This window comes from Apodemus sylvaticus, chromosome 5, assembly GCF_947179515.1.
Source record: "Apodemus sylvaticus chromosome 5, mApoSyl1.1, whole genome shotgun sequence".
NCBI lineage: Eukaryota > Metazoa > Chordata > Mammalia > Rodentia > Muridae > Apodemus > Apodemus sylvaticus.
The window spans coordinates 59572128-59589514 of NC_067476.1; the positions used below are offsets into that span (position 1 = coordinate 59572128).

General features: G+C 38.7%; 2 long non-coding RNA genes across 2 annotated transcripts in view; one reads left to right on the forward strand and one right to left on the reverse strand.

Moving 5' to 3' along the window:
- The window catches only part of LOC127685513 (uncharacterized), a 47249-nt gene extending 30122 nt beyond the window's left edge, over positions 1 to 17127 (forward strand). Inside the window, exons 4-6 of the long non-coding RNA XR_007977888.1 lie at positions 13177 to 13265; positions 14157 to 14261; positions 17034 to 17127. This is a non-coding gene — a long non-coding RNA (uncharacterized LOC127685513). The remainder of the gene's footprint in view (positions 1 to 13176; positions 13266 to 14156; positions 14262 to 17033) is intronic.
- LOC127685512 (uncharacterized) lies at positions 329 to 13506 on the reverse strand. Its single transcript, XR_007977887.1, has 5 exons — positions 13410 to 13506; positions 9027 to 9241; positions 7702 to 7809; positions 6910 to 7102; positions 329 to 5452 (listed from the first exon to the last, which is right to left on the reverse strand). It is a non-coding gene; the product is annotated as an uncharacterized LOC127685512 (long non-coding RNA).
- Positions 17128 to 17387: the final 260 nt, after the last annotated feature.

Sequence of the window (17387 nt, forward strand, 5' to 3'; positions counted from 1 at the left end):
CCTCCACGTAAAACCAGACACACTGAAACTAATAGAAAAGAAACTGGGGAAAACCCCTGAGGACATGGGCACAGGGGAAAAGTTCCTGAACAGAACACCAATAGCTTATGCTCTAAGATCAAGAATTGACAAATGGGATCTCATAAAATTACAAAGTTTCTGTAAGGCAAAGGACACTGTCAAAAGGGCAAAACAGCAACCAACAAATTGGGAAAAGATTTTCACCAACCCTACATCTGATAGAGGGCTAATATCCAATATATACAAAGAACTCAAGAAGTTAGACCCCAGAAAGCCAAATAACCCTATTAAAAATGGGGTACAGAGCTAAACAAAGAATTTTCACCTGAAGAAATTCAGATGGCCGAGAAGTACCTTAAGAAATGCTCAACATCATTAGTCATTAGGGAAATGCAAATCAAAACAACCCTGAGATTTCACCTCATACCAGTCAGAATGGCTAAGGTTAAAAACTCAAGAGACAGCAGGTGTTGGCGAGGATGTGGAGAAAGAGGAACACTCCGCCACTGCTGGTGGGGTTGTAAGATGGTGCAACCACTTTGGAAATCAGTCTGGTGGTTCCTCAGAAAACTGGACATGACACTTATGGAGGACCCTACTATACCTCTCCTGGGCATATACCCAAAGGATTCCCCAGCATGCAATAAAGACACATGCTCCATTATGTTCATAGCAGCCTTATTTATAATAGCCAGAAGCTGGAAAGAACCCAGATGTCCCTCAGTGGAGGAATGGATACAGAAAATGTGGTATATTTACACAATGGAATACTACTCAGCAATTAAAATCAACGAATTCACAAAATTTTTAGGCAAATGGTTGGATCTGGAAAATACCATCCTAAGTGAGGTAACCCAATCACAAAATCACATGGAATGCAATCTCTGATAAGTGGATATTAATTAGCCCAGAAGCTCTGAATACCCAAGGCACAATTAGCATAACAAATGACTCCCATGAAGAAGTAAGGAGAGGGACCTGATCCTGGAAAGGCTTGATCTAGCATTGGAGGGGAGTATCAGGACAGAGAAAAAGGAAAGAGGTGATTGGAGAATGGGTGGAGAGAAGTTTTATGGGAGATATGGGGAGGGGGGAACTGGGAAAGGGGAAATCATTTGGAATGTAAACAATGAATATAGAAAATAAAAATATATAATAAAAAAAAGAAAATCTTGAAGCTTCAGGTCCCATGACAGTTGCCACCATTGTTCACCAAGCCCCCTGCAATTCCATAACAGAAGATCCATGCCCAATGAAATAAATCAAGTCATTTGGAATATAGGGGTAGTGGGAGTTTTCTCTTGTTTATTGTGGAAAGAAGACTTCTCTTAAACATAATAAGCAATTTAATAATTTTTACCTGTACCCATTTAGAATTTTTCCAAATCTCCATATTTAAGACAAATTTTGAAATTTAATCTACTTCCACATTTTTATTAGATACACATTCATTAAGATACTTTAAGCATTTCTGATTTGGGTTTCTGAACATTCCAAGAGTTTACGACTTTGAGACTCAGTTCTTGCCTTAAATAGCCTGAAAGTGCATGCTTTTTGTTTTGTTTTTGGAGCCGTGGGCATTTATAGAACATTGTATATTATGGATGTAGATTCTGTCTACATCAGCACAGTGAGCATAGTTTCTTCCTTTGCAAACAATTATTGACTTCAAAATAGGCACATATTAAGTCACAGCACTTATAGTATTGTAGTTGAGGCAGAAGACTTGTGACTTTCTAACAGAGATTGTCATAACACCTGAGAACATAGATGGAAATTATTTCTCTATATGTGAAGTTGCACTGGATTAGAAATGTTCATAAGGCCTTCAATTTTGAAAGAGCAGTTAGGTTGTACCCCTACCTTCAACCACTAGGAATAAGAAGGGTAGACAGATTAGCTTCTGAAACAAGTTGCATCTCTTAAACTTTATATTTTAAAAAAAGCAAACAATCCAAGCTTATAACAGTATTTAGCAGCTATTATAATGATTCTAGCCTCAGAAGACAGTTTAAAATTACATATATTTAAAATTACATATAATACTATGCCCGGTAGAGATGGTTTTCTTTGTGGGTCAAAGGTTTAGTTTAACCTGATCATCATGAGACATGCATGGAATGTTCTGACTTTAGTAAAGTTTGAGATAGAATTTGAAGTCAGCAGAACACCTTGTGTAATTGATAGAGAACAGATAGATTATGGAGGAATTATTGAGCTCTTAAAGTCAGAGTTTGTGATCATCCAATATTAGAAAAAAAGATGGGCAGCTGAGGAGACGGCTCAGTAGGTTAAACTGCTCAAGCTTCAGGACCTGAATTTGGATCCCAACCATGTGAAAACTGGGCGTGTGCATGTGAGCCCATGATGCTAGCAACACAGGGCTGGATCCAATGGATTTGTTGGGGATTGCTGACTGCCAGCCTGGCTCCAGACTCCAAGTGAGATCATGCGAACAGGTAGTAAGATGAGAATAATAAACTGCTATCCTGTGCACTCATACTCCATGCACACTCAATGAGAGAAAACAAAGCCAAGTCTCAAATCAGTTATTCTTAGATAATTGTTCCAGAAAAACTGTGCAGAAAGCAAGCATATCAATGAACAATATCTGTCATTTTCTGATTTTTATCTACTACAAATTAGTTGGGTCCCATAATTATAATTGAATTACTTGAGTACACAGGTCTACACTGTTGTTAAAACATGAATATACAATTGGCACAGTGGTTAAGAAGACTGAACCCCATGCTGCATGCTTGTTTGTGTGATATAAAGTGAAACCAACCAGCCCTATCTACTCAAGAAGCCAGCATGTGGTAACTTAAGGAAACCACACTGTAGCAAAAGAACATTTGAAGGGTTTAGAAAGCAAAATGACTTACAACCATGCTAGCATTATGCCGTTGTTGAAATGCCACCACCCAGTGCTATCAAGCGACACATTTGATGTCTTATGTTTCAACAAGATAATACCTCTTAAGAACAACCTGAGTGTGCAGAGAGCCATTTTATCTCTGTTTTTCTTCTTATTCTACAATGTCTTTTAGAATGATCTTCTACCTAGTCATGGCTTCACTGGCTTCCTATATGATAATATTTCAGATATTATATCTCAATCCCATTTCCTTATTGGATTAATGATTTGCTGTTTAATGTCTATCTTTACTTAGATGTCTACACACACCTCAGACACATCTCAAATGACACTCTCTTCCCAATCTTCTTTCTTCTTAGCTTCACACACCTTTCTCTTCTCATTCTCCTGCTGTCAGTTAATCTTACCAGTATCCATTCATGAAGTGAATCACTGCACCTATAATCTTTCTCCTCTCCTTCATCTAAAGGACTACCTTATAAAAATCTGTCAATTCTATTATCTGTGTCTCAAAACTTTCCATGCCATTCCTGTCTTGTTGCTATTTAAGCCTGATTCAATTTCTACTGCTTCAACGTTTGAAATTTCTTAGTTGTTAAAAATAACTTTTGTACAGTTTTAAGGGTGTCTGTGTCTGTAAATGAGGTGGTTATATTACTATACTCAAAGGGACTCTATCCTGTGTCTTGTTATAAACCTAAGTTTGGTATTTAACTTTAGCTTTGATTGTCTAAGTTGAGCTCAGAGACACTGCATCCTTGCAGATATAGCTAAGTCTTGACATGCACAAGATAAACACAAGACTATCAGCTACATCTGAATTGGGGGTTGAACATTGATGAGTTCCCCAAAATGTGCTATCTTCACATATTGACCTGTGGAGTTCTCAACCAATGTTAGATAGCTATAATATCCAGAGAGTCAATTTTGTTTAGGAAATAAAAGACAGAACAAGAAAAAAATAAGTTGTATATCCACTGAGTGTGTATGTTTAAGAAATATTATGTATATTTAAGTCAAAGATGAAATAATTCTCAAAAAGCTGTTTTTGTCCAAGAAGATTAAAAATTATTTCACAAATACATTTTAAGAGATTTTTTTCTATATCAATAAAATAATACCATACCATGCTTTATTATCTCAGTTGGCATGACCATCACTGAAATATATCTGTATTGCTTGGAACTTTCTTTAAAATTTTATTTTATTTATTATTGTCAGTGAGATGGCTCAGGAGGTGAAAGCACTTTCTACTAAGATTGATGGCCTGAGTTCATTCTCCAGGACTGATGGTTTAAGGAGAAAACTGACTGCCACAAATTGTTTTTCTGGTTTCCATACACGGGCTGTGGTACAAATACCTGTGTATGTGAATGTGTGTGTGTGTGTGTGTGCCATGTGCTTAGAGTCTCATTTTGTGTCACTTAAGTTACTGCATTTTCATCTAGTGCTCAGTGTATGATAAATATCCTGTGCAGATATAATCATGACTCAGACATGACTCCTACTCCAGAGAAACTAAACTATAAGATGACTCAAAGTAAGAATAAGATAGACTGATCATGCCCTCTTTTGGACTGATTGATTTCATGCAATACCTAAAGGAGAAGACAATCCATCAGTCCTCTCAGCTCCCTGACTCCCACTGTTGTCCAAAAGAAGGTTTGCTACTGTGTAATCCATAGGCATATGGCCTTGAGGGTTTCCACAAGTAATCACTTCAACGGGTCATTTGGTATATCTCTTTTTAAGTCTTAACTTTTAAAGACATTTTAAAAATGTTTTGAGATTATATTATAATAACATTTCTTGATTCACTTTCCTCTGTGGAAACCTTCTCATTTACTCCTCTCTGATCTCCTTCAAATGCATGGTCATCCTATATACAACCTGTTACTTGCATGTATGTTTTCAGGATTGGCCATTTGGCACTAGATAATCAATTGCTCTGTTTTTCCCTAGGGAACACCTCTCCAGTTCCCAGCTTTGTTCAGTGCCTGTAGCTCTTTGTGTAGGGTCGGAGCTTCGTGGGCTTTTCTCCATCTAGCAGGACATCTATTGGTGTCCCACTCATTCAGCTCATGCTTGGTCACTCATGTTGGTGAAATTTTACAGCTATAGCGCTAGCATTACTGGGGGAACCAATCTCACAGGAAACTCCCTGATTCTCCTGCTTTTATAGTCTTCCAGCCCCATCTTCCACATTGTTCCCTAAGCCTTAGGTGCATGAATGTTTATAGATATATCCACTGGGATGGTGCTCTGCATTTTTGTTGGTTGTGGATTTCTATAGTGATCTGTCTGTTCAAATAGTTATTTATTTATTATTCTGTTTGTTCCATTGGCCCTTAAATCATGATTGTATTTTTTTCTCTTTCTAGGCACAGTCTAGTTTCAAATATATACTAACACAGAACAAATATCAAAAATGCCTTACGGTGCATTAAATATAGATGCTTGAATTTCCCCCTGGAGGTCTGTCAACAGAAGCAGGAAGCACCTTTTCAGAAATCTGCATCAGCTGGCCAGTTCCAAAGCATTCCTTACTGCAAACTGAAATGGAGAATGTTGAAGTTTACATGTGGGAGACACTGACATGCTAGTTTTCATTGTGAAGGAAATATCTCTCATTACCAAAAATTTAGAAGAAAAAATATTTGAAGATCAAAATTGAAGTTATTCCAAGCTGAGCCCATGTTGTAATTTCAGTTCTTTGTATATAGACTGCTAAGAACAGTGACCACTTTCTACAGACTGTTTTCTGAAATTCTGGTTTTGTCACTTGAGAATAATGTCATTTAGTTGATGTGCTGATAACTCAACCACAGTTACTTACTGTAGAACAAAATGGTATAGGTTGTGTAAAACTATGTTCATATTTATGCAGAGTGGAAGCAGACATATCTTCAATTAGACCTTGCAAATTTCAACACTTAAGAGTGGCACATTAATAGGTTAAATAAGATATATAATAATGTATACTAGATGTGATTTGTATATTTATGTGCTTAATGGCATACTATTGACATAGACATCTAGACATTTAATAAGTGTTAAAGCAGTATTTTACTCTTTAAAGCTAGGTTGTTATCTAGCTGAAGGTTTAGATTTTAGCATTAGTTATATACACAACTATATATATATATATATATAAACATATACGTTTTTTGAATAACTTGCTGCTATTTAGGAGGTGTGCTTTTTTTATTTAAGAAATGCCATGGAAGGGCCTCGTGGAGATAGGCAGTTTTTTCAAGTGTCTTACAAAATTATTAACTCAGATCATCATCATCGTGGAAACCCTTCATTGGCAGGTTCTAGCATCACTCTCAATTTGCTGAGGTAGGTGAGTGGCTTACTCCATGTCAATCAGCTAGGGGGCGGGACTGAGATTCAGAAGAAGGCAGAGCTCACCAAATTACAAAGTACTTTAGGAAACATAATCCACACATCAAATGAGGTACAAGAAGAACGGAGGAGTGGCCCCTGGTTCTGGAAAGACTCAGTGTAGCAGTATAGGGCAAAACCAGAATAGGGAAGTGGGAAGGGGTGGTTGGGAGAACAGGGGGAGGGAAGGGGGCTTATGGGACTTTTGGGGAGTGGGGGGGGGCAGAAAAGGGGAAATCATTTGAAATGTAAATAAAAAATATATCGAATAAAAAAGTAATATTTACTGCATTTAAAACAAAGAAAAAAAGAATGTATTAACTTTTTAATCATCTGTCAATGTCACACTGGATCATGCCGATCAGGTGGTCAAATAAAATCACAGGACATTTACCATGAATTTTCCTATATCCTAAGTGTGCAATAAACAAGAATTTACAATAAAAAAAAGCAAGTACTTGGAGGAAGTACATAGCTTTTCATGAGATACAAAGATGCGTCAGACCGTTGAGTGGGACTAACAAAAGTATGCTGTCACATCTGAGCAGGTTTTATTTATTAATTAGAAGTCAAGGGCACAGCAGGATTGCTTCCCTGTTTTCCTCTAAGAAGTCACACCTTACCTACTCTTCTCCTTGGGCCATGGTTGCAGAGGGTCACATAGGCAAAGTGACCCAGTTAGTCCCAAGCAGCAGCAGCTCTGCTCTGTGCTCTTTTTTTTTGACTGACAACATTTTTGTTTTTGCAGTGCTGGTGTTCAAAACCAGGGCCTTGCAGATCCTAGGCAACTGTTCTACCTCCAGCCTTGGGGAACAACTGAAAAGGACAAAACAAATTTATTCTATAGTTTTCCTGCTTTTATATTACACTAAATATTGAACACTAAAAGACAAGTTACTGTTTGGCTTAAATTCTTACTTTTTATATTTACTCGCTTTGTGGATGTGCATACGAAGGAGCATGCATGCGTGTGCATGTATGTGTGCATGTATGTGAGTGCAAGTGCCATGTGACGGGTACAGAAGTCAGAAGACAACTGGCAAATGTCTCCACTCTGTGTGTTCCAAGGATTGAACACAGATCGCCAGTGTTGGTGGCAAGTGCCTTTACCTATCAATACACCTCATTGGCTCACTGTGGCCCTTGAATTACATATAAAACTAATTGAGATCACCTTTACGTTATTTCAGAAAGTGAAGAGCCTTAAAAATTCCCTAGAAATCTTATTTTAAATTAAATTTTAAATTCAGAAGTTGTTCTCAAGAACAATTTAAAAACAAGTTGTTCCAAAATAAAGCTTAATAATATATATTATTGTATTTATAATGTATTTATGTATTTAAAAATATATTTATAATTATATATTTATAACTGTATATGTTTTATATATAATTATATATAATAAATGAACTTACTGTTTGGTTGGCAATCCTGAAGGAACAAGCTCCTATCCAGTGCAGCCACAGTGTAGACCTGCCACCTCCCTTCCATCCTACATACAGAATATGTAGTGGATGTTCTTCCTTTCATTTTATTGAAGAAGGAAAACATTAGAGATGTTAGATTTAAAAAAAAAAAAAAACACCCGGGCCAAACAGGTCATAAGTGACATCTATGATGGGTTATTCTGGCTTCAAAAACTATATTCTTTTCATTCTAATCCTATCAGCTTTCAAAAACGGAATCCTGGTTGTTTTTACCTTTAAATTAAACCACAGCAGCAGAGAGGCACTTTAAAAGAGGAAGGACATCTTTAGAGAGAGGGCCCTTTGTTCCTTTCCCCCAAATGATTGTAATCATGCTGATTATTCAGGGTGAGTTACAGGTGTTAGTGCTGTGGTTTAAACTAGAATGCACCAGTATCTTCATTAAATACCTGCTTGCTAAACAATTAAAATGCTGATTAGGGTCCTAGTGTGAAGTAGGAGTCTCTGTTCTCTGTGCCCTGGGGGTCACTAGACTTTGCAGATTCAATGCTTACAGTACTATAGTTTCACCTCAGAGCCCCTGCATAGCTGAGAGGAAAGACAGGGAAACCCTCAAGTGAGAGGCATAAAAGGTTACCACTCACCACTCTCAGTACCCTTGACCCTCAGTCCACATTCTAACTGTCAACAACAGAAGAACTATTGTGTGAGAGAATTGCTTAAAATACTTGAGACTCTCCAGACTGGTGGAGGTAGCTTGTGATCTGGGAAGTTATAATGACAGTTTGAAACTGTTGGAGAGTATATATATATATATATATATATATATATATATATATATATATATATACTCTACAACACACACACACACACACACACACTCACACCCATATCTGCAGTATGATGTGCTTTCTTATCTTCAGGAGCTTGACCTCAAACAGTTGACAAAGCTAAGCACAAGAAAGTAAAGTCTCATGTTTCCTCAATTCAAAGTTTGTGTTCAGTTGGCAATGTGAGTATCAGCAAAAGTTAGTATTAATCCATTTGTGATATGAACATGACTAGCTATGGGTTTTTAATTTTGTATTCCCTTGACAGCTGTGAACAAGGCTATGCAAAATTTATATTCCGCTATTGAAAGTTTATTATTTCACCATATAAAGTACAATAGTTGACCTTGCAAAGAGGTTATTAAAGTAATGTCACAAACCACTTATCAATCATATTGTAGTGACCAAAGCACAGTATTAATAGTAAATCCTAGGCAACCTTACTATAAAAAATTAAAGTCTTACAAGCCACGCATTATGTACCAAGTAAATATGTCCTGTATTAAAATGTGAAAAATGGTGTTAGCCTTGCTCTGAGGAATAAGCACAAAGCTAATTAGATGTTAGGTGCTCTTTAAAAGGAAGTCGATTTTATTCCGGAAGTAACTTCCTGGTTCATGTGTGTAGGAGCCCAGAGAGTTCTCCACCCAACAAGGAAGGTCAAGGCATGTAGGAAGAGCCAGAGGCATGGTGAGGATCTGGGAAAAAAGAAAAGTATTGCATCATTTTCGTTTACTGTTCTGAAAATGTCTTCATTTTAAACACATTGAAGAATTGTCCACAGATATAAAAGAGATGCAGAAATAAGTCAAAAGCCATAGAAATAAAGGGGAACAGGTTATTGAAAGGAGGGGGAACAGGATGTGACAGAAAAGGATCTAAGAGGCGGAAGGAGACCTCCAGAGGAACAAAGGTGTTTGTAAAATGATTGAGTCCTCTGCCCTTTCTGAGTCTTCCGACTCCTGTGGAGTCTCATTCTCTGAGTCTTTCACAGGATGTACATTTTTAGCCTGTTTACTCAGTAACTGAAACCTTTGCTTTTGTCCTCTTTGAACAAGGCAAATGTAAGGCTAGGACGGAGAAGTTGGTTTCAAGCCAGTTAAGGTGCAATTCTTGTCTGGGGGAGCAGTGTCTCAAAGTATAGACCCAGCTATACCGCTCCTGGCCATACACCCAAAAGATGCTCCACCATACCACAAGGACACAGGGTCCACTATGTTCATAGCAGTTTTATCCATAATAGCCAGAAACTGGGAACAACCTAGATGTCCCTCAACTGAAGAACAGATAAAGAAAATGTGGTTCATTTACGCAATAGAATACGATTCAGCCATTAAAAACAAGGACATCATGAATTTTGCAGGTAAATGGATGTAACTAGAACACACACACACACATATATATATCATCCTGGGTGAGGTAACCCAGATCCAATAGGACAGTCATGGTTTGTACTCACAGATAAGTGTAGAATACCCATGATATACCCCACAGACCCAAAGATAAGATTAGATAAGAAGGAAAGCCCAAGGAAAGATACTTGAATCACACTTAGAAGGGGAAACAGAATAGGAGACAGGGGAATGGAGGGAACTGGGTGGGAGAGGGGAGGGGGAGGGGAGAGAATGGGGAGGCAGGGTCAGGTGTGGAGAGAGACAGGAAAGAGGAGAATAAATGGAAATCTACAGTTGCTGGTGGGGAAGAGGTGGAGATGGGGAGGGGGGTGGGGGTTAGGGAGGGTGGGGAGTGGAGGCGTGGGGAGGTGGGGGGGGTGGATTGCTAGGAAATCCCAGAAATCTGGAATTGGGAAGATACCAGGAGTTAACTTGGGTGACCTTAGCCTAGAAAACTAACAGCGTGGACATGGAACCTGAAGAGGCCATTTCCTGTAGCCAGGTGGGATCCCCCCTTCCCAAGTGGAGGGATAAGGACAACAACCCAACCACAAAACTTGTGACCCAAAATTTGTTCTTTCTAAAAGAAATGCAGGATGGAGCAGAGAGTGAAGAAAAGGCCAACCAATAATTGGGCCAACTTGAAACCTATCCCATGGACAAGCACCAGTCTCTGACATTATGATACCCTGTTATGCTTGCAGAAAGGAGTCTAGCATAAATGTCTTCTGAGAAGTTCTACCCAGTACTAGAGCAAAACAGATGCAGATACTCACAGCCAAGCATTGGATGGAGTTGGGACACTTATGGAAGAGCTTGGGGAAAGATTGAAGGCCCTAAAAGGGAAGGGAACACCACAGAAAGACCAACAGTCAACTAACCTGGACCCCTAGAAGCTCTCATCCACCAACCAAAGAACATTCACAGGTTGGAAGAAGGCTCCCGGAACATATGTAGCAGACATGCAGCCCAGTCTCCATGGCTGCCTTGTCTGCCAGTGGGAGAAGATGCCCCTAATCTAGAAGAGACTTGATATGCTAGGGTGGAGGGATATCCAGGAGAGCCACACTTTCTTAGAGGAGAAGGGAAGCGCAGTTGGGGGAAGGACTCTGTGAAGGAGGGGGGAGGGAGCAGTGTTTGAGATGTAAATAAATAAACAAATAGAACTCTAAAGTGATCCCATGTTCCAACAGGCTACTCTTGTGGACTAAGTCTTCTTAGCCTACAGAACATCTTGTGACATCATATCAGTGATTTTTGAATGAGAAGTGCATCTAGTACCAGTAATGGGTTTTCTTTATAGCCATTTTAGAATGCCTTCCAGAAGATAAGTTGTTGATGCTCCAGTCAGGGACCTCCCACCCACACTCAGCAAGTGGCTCTAAATTCAACTGTTCACATACAAATGAAAGCATTAAAGTAGGAAGGGACTTAAGTTAAAATAAGTATTTCAACAGGAGAGGAAGGGGTGACAGAGATAAATTGGGGGTGAAGTGGCTAAAAAGCATTGTATAAATGTAGGGACCTGTCAAAAACAGGAAAAAATGAAAGCAGAAACCCATTTTAAAATGAAAATGACTATCTATCAAAAAGGTAAAGCTTTAAAGACTACAGCAAGTGTTGATGGAATCAATCTATCAAAATATAAGTCCCATGTAATGGAAGTTTTATAAATATGTGCTGAAAGAATTGATGAGGATAAGGATAACATGTAGAATTTGAATCTTTTTTACAAGTTAATATAAGATTCGGATAAGAGTTTAGATTGCAATGGGTCCCTGTTGATTGATGGAGTGATACTGGATATAACCCAGTCTCTGTCAGTGATTTCAATCCGTTGAGAAGAGAAGATAGCATATACAGCAGGTATGGATATCAGGTTTCTTACATAGCATTCTCTTAGGAAGTACTCAAATACTTATTAACTAGTTAAATGGAAAGGGTGAGTTAATTATAAGTGATAATAGCAATGTATAAAATAATAATTTTATTATCAAGGGATTTGGAAGAACACAAGTTATGTGGGTTGATTTCATCCTAACTCAGTGTTTTGGCAGATAATTGAAATACTTGTGGATGTAGGCTGGTCATCTTTGGCCGAGGGTTGCATCATGATAGAGGATAATCAGATATAGTCTGAATAGAAGAGTAATAGGGTTACTATTGCTGTGATAAAACACCATGGCCCAAAACTACTTAGGGAAGGACAGTTTATTTGGCTTCTACTTCCACTTTACTCTTTATCACTGAAGTGTTGGAATACAGTCCAAGAACGGAATTGTATGAGAATTCTAAGTTCTTGTAAGAAAACACCAAGAAAACAGACAAGACTTCTTGTGAAACAAGAAACTGCGTTTCTTTAAAACACAGAATTATTCTCAGGGTGTGTGCAAATGCCCTTCCCAGGAGTGGCAGATAGGAGTGAGTTTACTTCAGGTGTTGTTATGGTCATGCCTCTATGAAAAGATACGGTTTGCCATCCGTGGCTTGTTTTTGTAATTGAACACCTTACTAATGTGTGATTCGTCTGAACTGTCAGAGAATGAATTGTCTGACTCTCTGAACAAAGTTGGTGAGTACATGAGACTTTAGTCTGACTCGTTTTCACACCCTTATCGCCCAGGTTCACTCCACCAACTAGTGTGGTAAACACTGAAGGAAGCCAGGACAGGAACCCCGAGGCAGGAGCTGATATAGAGGCCATCAGGAAGTGCTGCTAAAGGCTTGCTCCAATTAGCTTGCTCAGCTTCCCTTTTTATAGAACCCAGGACCACCAGTCCAGGAGTGCCCCCACCTATAACCTAATAGGTTGGTCTCTTCCACATCAATCACTAATTAAGAAAATACCCTACGAACTTGCTGATAGCTGATCTTATGGAGGAATTTTCTTAATTGAGGTTCTCTCCTTTCAGCTGACTCTATCTTGTGTCAATTTGACATAAAGCCTGCTAACCCAGGGTCAGGAAGCCAAAGGTTGACAAGTTCCAGGAAGGACAGGGGTGGGGGTGGGGGGAGGATTTATTAGTAGGGCCTTGAAAAGATATTTAATAGCTTGGAAAGTAGTCATCCTGAGGCTAGTCTAGATCAATGCTGAGGTAAATAAGTCCTAAAATGGAGTGGCCTGTCAAGGCTGAGTGTGACAGATAAATGGCTCTCCTATGAGCAGCTCTGATATTAGGTAGGCCCAAATCAGTCTCCTTGGACAGTTGTATAAAATCTTCATGTCTTAAATTTCACAGCTACAAAGTGGACAATAATTCTGCCTCATGGAGTGATATTGTGACTGAAGAATGCAGTAAAAGGAAAAGCTGGGACAGAGGAAGATGAGGTAATAAAGAGAACAGAAGCAGGTCATGTGCTTCATGACCTCCTATGACCTTATTCCCAGGGATCTGGGTTACTGAGAAATCCCTGATTGAATTGCCCTGGGGAATCTCTAAGCTAGAGTTCTGTGAAGTAAAGCAAACCTTACCTTCTCCCCAGACTCAAAACCACCAGTAGTGAAGCTTCCCTCAGAGCTGACCTTACCAGCTCAGAAGTGAGATTAGCAATATGCAAGCCCATTGGTGCAAAATAAGAAATGACTCCCTTGAAAGTTTTCTTGGTGCTTTTAAATACTCATAGTAGAAGCAGAAGTAAGTGAGTCCCATGAGAAAAAGTTAAATGAAAATAGGAAGTGCTGAGCATGAAAGCCACATGTTTTGTAAGATTTTGTTCTTCCAAATTCTCTGCGAACTCTTCTTTGTAAATAAAAATCACTTAGGGTTTCCACCAAACACTATCTTGACGGCAGCATGACATTTCTGACTAAGTAATTTGGTGATGTTGTGTCACATTGTGTCTTAGGGTAGGCTGGAACTCAATGTGTAACCTAAGTTGACCCCAAATGCACAACTACTGTCCCTCCTCAGCCTCCTAAGTGCAGTGATCATGGACATGAGCTACTGTGACTGGTTGTATAGTTATTGTTTAACTAAAGCAGTATGTTGCTCAGAGATCAAGAGACAACTAGGAGCTCATTTTGAGCTAGAATAAATACAACTTAATAATATTGAGAGTGATCTAAGAAGGGTACATTCATAAAAATTAAATTGTCTTTCCATTTGCAGTTGTAGAGATTCGTCAGGCCAGCTTTTTGGAGTTATTTCTAGACATCGTTGGTGAAGTATCTCTGTGATATCTGTGATTTCCCGAGCATCTTTGTTCATTTTATTGCCAGGACAAGTCTCAGAGATGGAGCCAGCATTTTATTCATTGCACAGCAAAGAAGGAAGCTGCAGACAGGGACGAATAGTCCTAGGAACATATCCCTAGCTGAACTGTGGTAAGGCTGAACTGCAGCTCAACTTTCTTGGGATTCAGGTAATGGGAGTTCATTTCGGGCTGCAACATCCATTCCTATGGCCAGTGAGCTTTTCAACCAGAGTAAGTGGGAGACATTGTGCATCTTGCGTTTTTCTTGATATGTCATCATGGCAACCAGAAATACTCTCTTCATGGAACTGTGTATGACAAATGTGGCTCATTTTACTTCAAAATACATACTGTTTCACACACACACACACACACACACACACACACACAAAACTACATTAGATAATTTAGTCACCCAGAGGATTCCCCAGCATGTAATAAGGATGCATGCTCCATTATGTTCATAGCAGCCCTATTTATAATAGCCAGAAGCTGGAAAGAACCCAGATGTCCCTCAACAGAGGAATGGACACAGAAAATGTGGTATATATACACAATGAAGTACTATTCAGCCATTAGAAGCAACGAATTCATGAAATTCTTAGACAAATGGATGGAACTGGAGAACATCATCCTAAGTGAAGTAACCCAGTCTCCAAACAACACTCATGGTATGCACTCACTGATAAACAGATATTAGCCTAGAAGCTTGGAATACCCAAGACACAATTCACATATAAAATGATGCCCAAGAAGAAGGAAGGAGTGGCCCCTAGTCCTGGAAAGGCTCAGTGCAGCAGTGTAGGGGAATACCAGGACAGGGAAGTGGGAAGGGGTGGATTGGGGAACAGGGGGAGGGAAGAGGGCTATGGGACTTTTGGGGAGGGGGGATCCAAGAAAGGGAAAATCACTTGAAATGTAAATAAAGAATATATCAATTTTTTTAAAAAAGGAATATATATATACATTACAAAATTCTCAGATAATTATTATATTTAAAATATACTTATGTAAACCATACTATAGGTAAATAATATATAAAAATGAAACTTAGAATATTGAAACATGAACCTGACAAATACGATGTCATCAGTGACCTTTGTGTTGTGAGGATCTCTGTAGTGATTGAGATCCTGTGGTAGAGAGTTGTAATAAAGTTAAGAAGTTAAGAAAAAAAAATTTAGTCTAAATATCTTAGAGTTTCACAATCACAAAATTTTTATTCATAAAATTAAAAATAGTTTATACCTTTGTATTTGTGATTATTTAAATAAATATTATTAATGTGGTTTACATGATTTTGATACTGAGTGATGACTTCATAATGGAAGTATGCTTAGTGACTTAATTTTACAAAATTACATTTTAAAGGGTAAAACTGGTGTTATAACCAGAAATTCTTTGAAAAAAAATTCTTTAGAATATGGAGAAAATACTTCAAATGCAAATACATAAAATTATTTTTAAAACTGCATGAATTTTCTAAAGCTAGGCAACTCAAAATTCATGTATAAAGAAAACTCATAAAAATAGGCAGGAAACCACAATGAAGAAAATCACTAGGCGCTATTGTTAAACAAATTTTAAAATCTAGCATAATTCTATATTCAAAAAAACATTCCAGGTCTAATGGTGGCATAGGTCTATAATCCTGACTCCACACTGCCCTGAAGGCACATGCAAGAAGATTTTAAGACTAAATTGAGGAAATTAGTGCGATTTTGTAGTGTGATATGAAGTTAAAAGAGAAGTGGGCATGCAGTTTGAGAAGAAAGGAAGAACAAAAGTGGAAGAAAGGAAAGAAGGAAGCGTCAGAGAGAGGGAGGGAGGAAGGGTGGAAAGGAGGGAGGAAGGAAGGAAGGAAGGGAAGGGAAGGATGGAGGGAAAGAGGGAAGGAGGGAAGGAGGCAGGAAGGAAGTGAGGCAGGAAGGAAGTAAGGAAGGAAGGGACAGAGGATGAAAGAGAAAAAAATAAAGGAGGGTGTGGACTGCACTCAACACAGCCCCAAGGATTGACATAACTGGGACCATAAGGAAATGAAGAAAAGACAAACCCTGAAGAAGTGGAGTAGGGTGACCTTGGCTTTCTAACAGAGAAGTCACAGCACCTGAGAAGTTCAGTGTGTTTGTTATATATAATTGAACAGGGAAGCAGAGTTATTACTTAAAGCTGAACACGGAAGACAGGATTATTCCATATAGATAAACAATGAGGCAGAGGTATGTACTATGTATAGCTGTACAGTGAGGCAGGTTTCAGTAGTCTGAGTAGGAGCAGTCTCTGGAAGGAGCAGTCTTCAGTTTTCTGAGAGAAGAAAACTATAGTGGACATTTTCTGCTTACACTGTCAATGTTTGCGCTAGGATCCTCACACTCATAGTGAGCATCCTGGTCCTCTGGCTCTTACAACTTTGCGGCTCCCTCTTCCATGACTTTCCTTGAACCTTGGATTTATGGTTTCATTGTAGATGTATTAAGTGGGCCTGGTCTCCCCATAGTTATTTATTCTGTGCTTTAACTGGTGGTAGACCTTTGCAATAGTTCCCAGTATTTTTGTGTTTGAAAAAAGAATAAAAATCTGATGACTGGTGAAAGCTAAACTTTTCTGTGTGTATAAGGGTATTATATAGTAGAATTGAAGACTACTATAGGTAGGAAAATGGCAAAAGTAGGTTCAGTCTTTAGTATAGCATAGCTCCAGCTGTGGTGAGCTGGCTAGGTTTACAGTGTCAGGCATAAGCTCCCCCCTCCCCACGGAGTGGGTTATAAGTCCAATTAGACGGCTGTTGATTCTCTTCAAATAAATGTGCCACTATGACATCATTGGGAATTCTTGTCCAATTGTTGGAGTGGTTCATAGAGTTTACCACCAGATAGGACTAATTAATGTGTTCTTTTCCTAGGAAACTTGCATAGCCCCGTTAAGATACTATGAAAGCTAGTCTTCAGGGGGAAGAGTTCCAGAAGATATGTTCCAGCTAAATTCGTCCAAGTTCTGTATCTGAAGCATGTGTTATCTTCAGCATGGGGTAGTACCTTCAAGTTCTGGTAAAAACAAACAAATAAACAAACAAACAAATAAATAAATGAATAAATTCTTAAATCAGGACTGTCCAATAGGGCAGCCACTACTCATTGTGCTATTGAGCCCTTGGAGTAGACCTACTGTAAGAAGAGGATTTGTTTTTAACCTTTACCTAATTTCAATAGCTATACATTTATATAGCTGTGCAGAGAGCTCTTGGTACAGTTCTGGA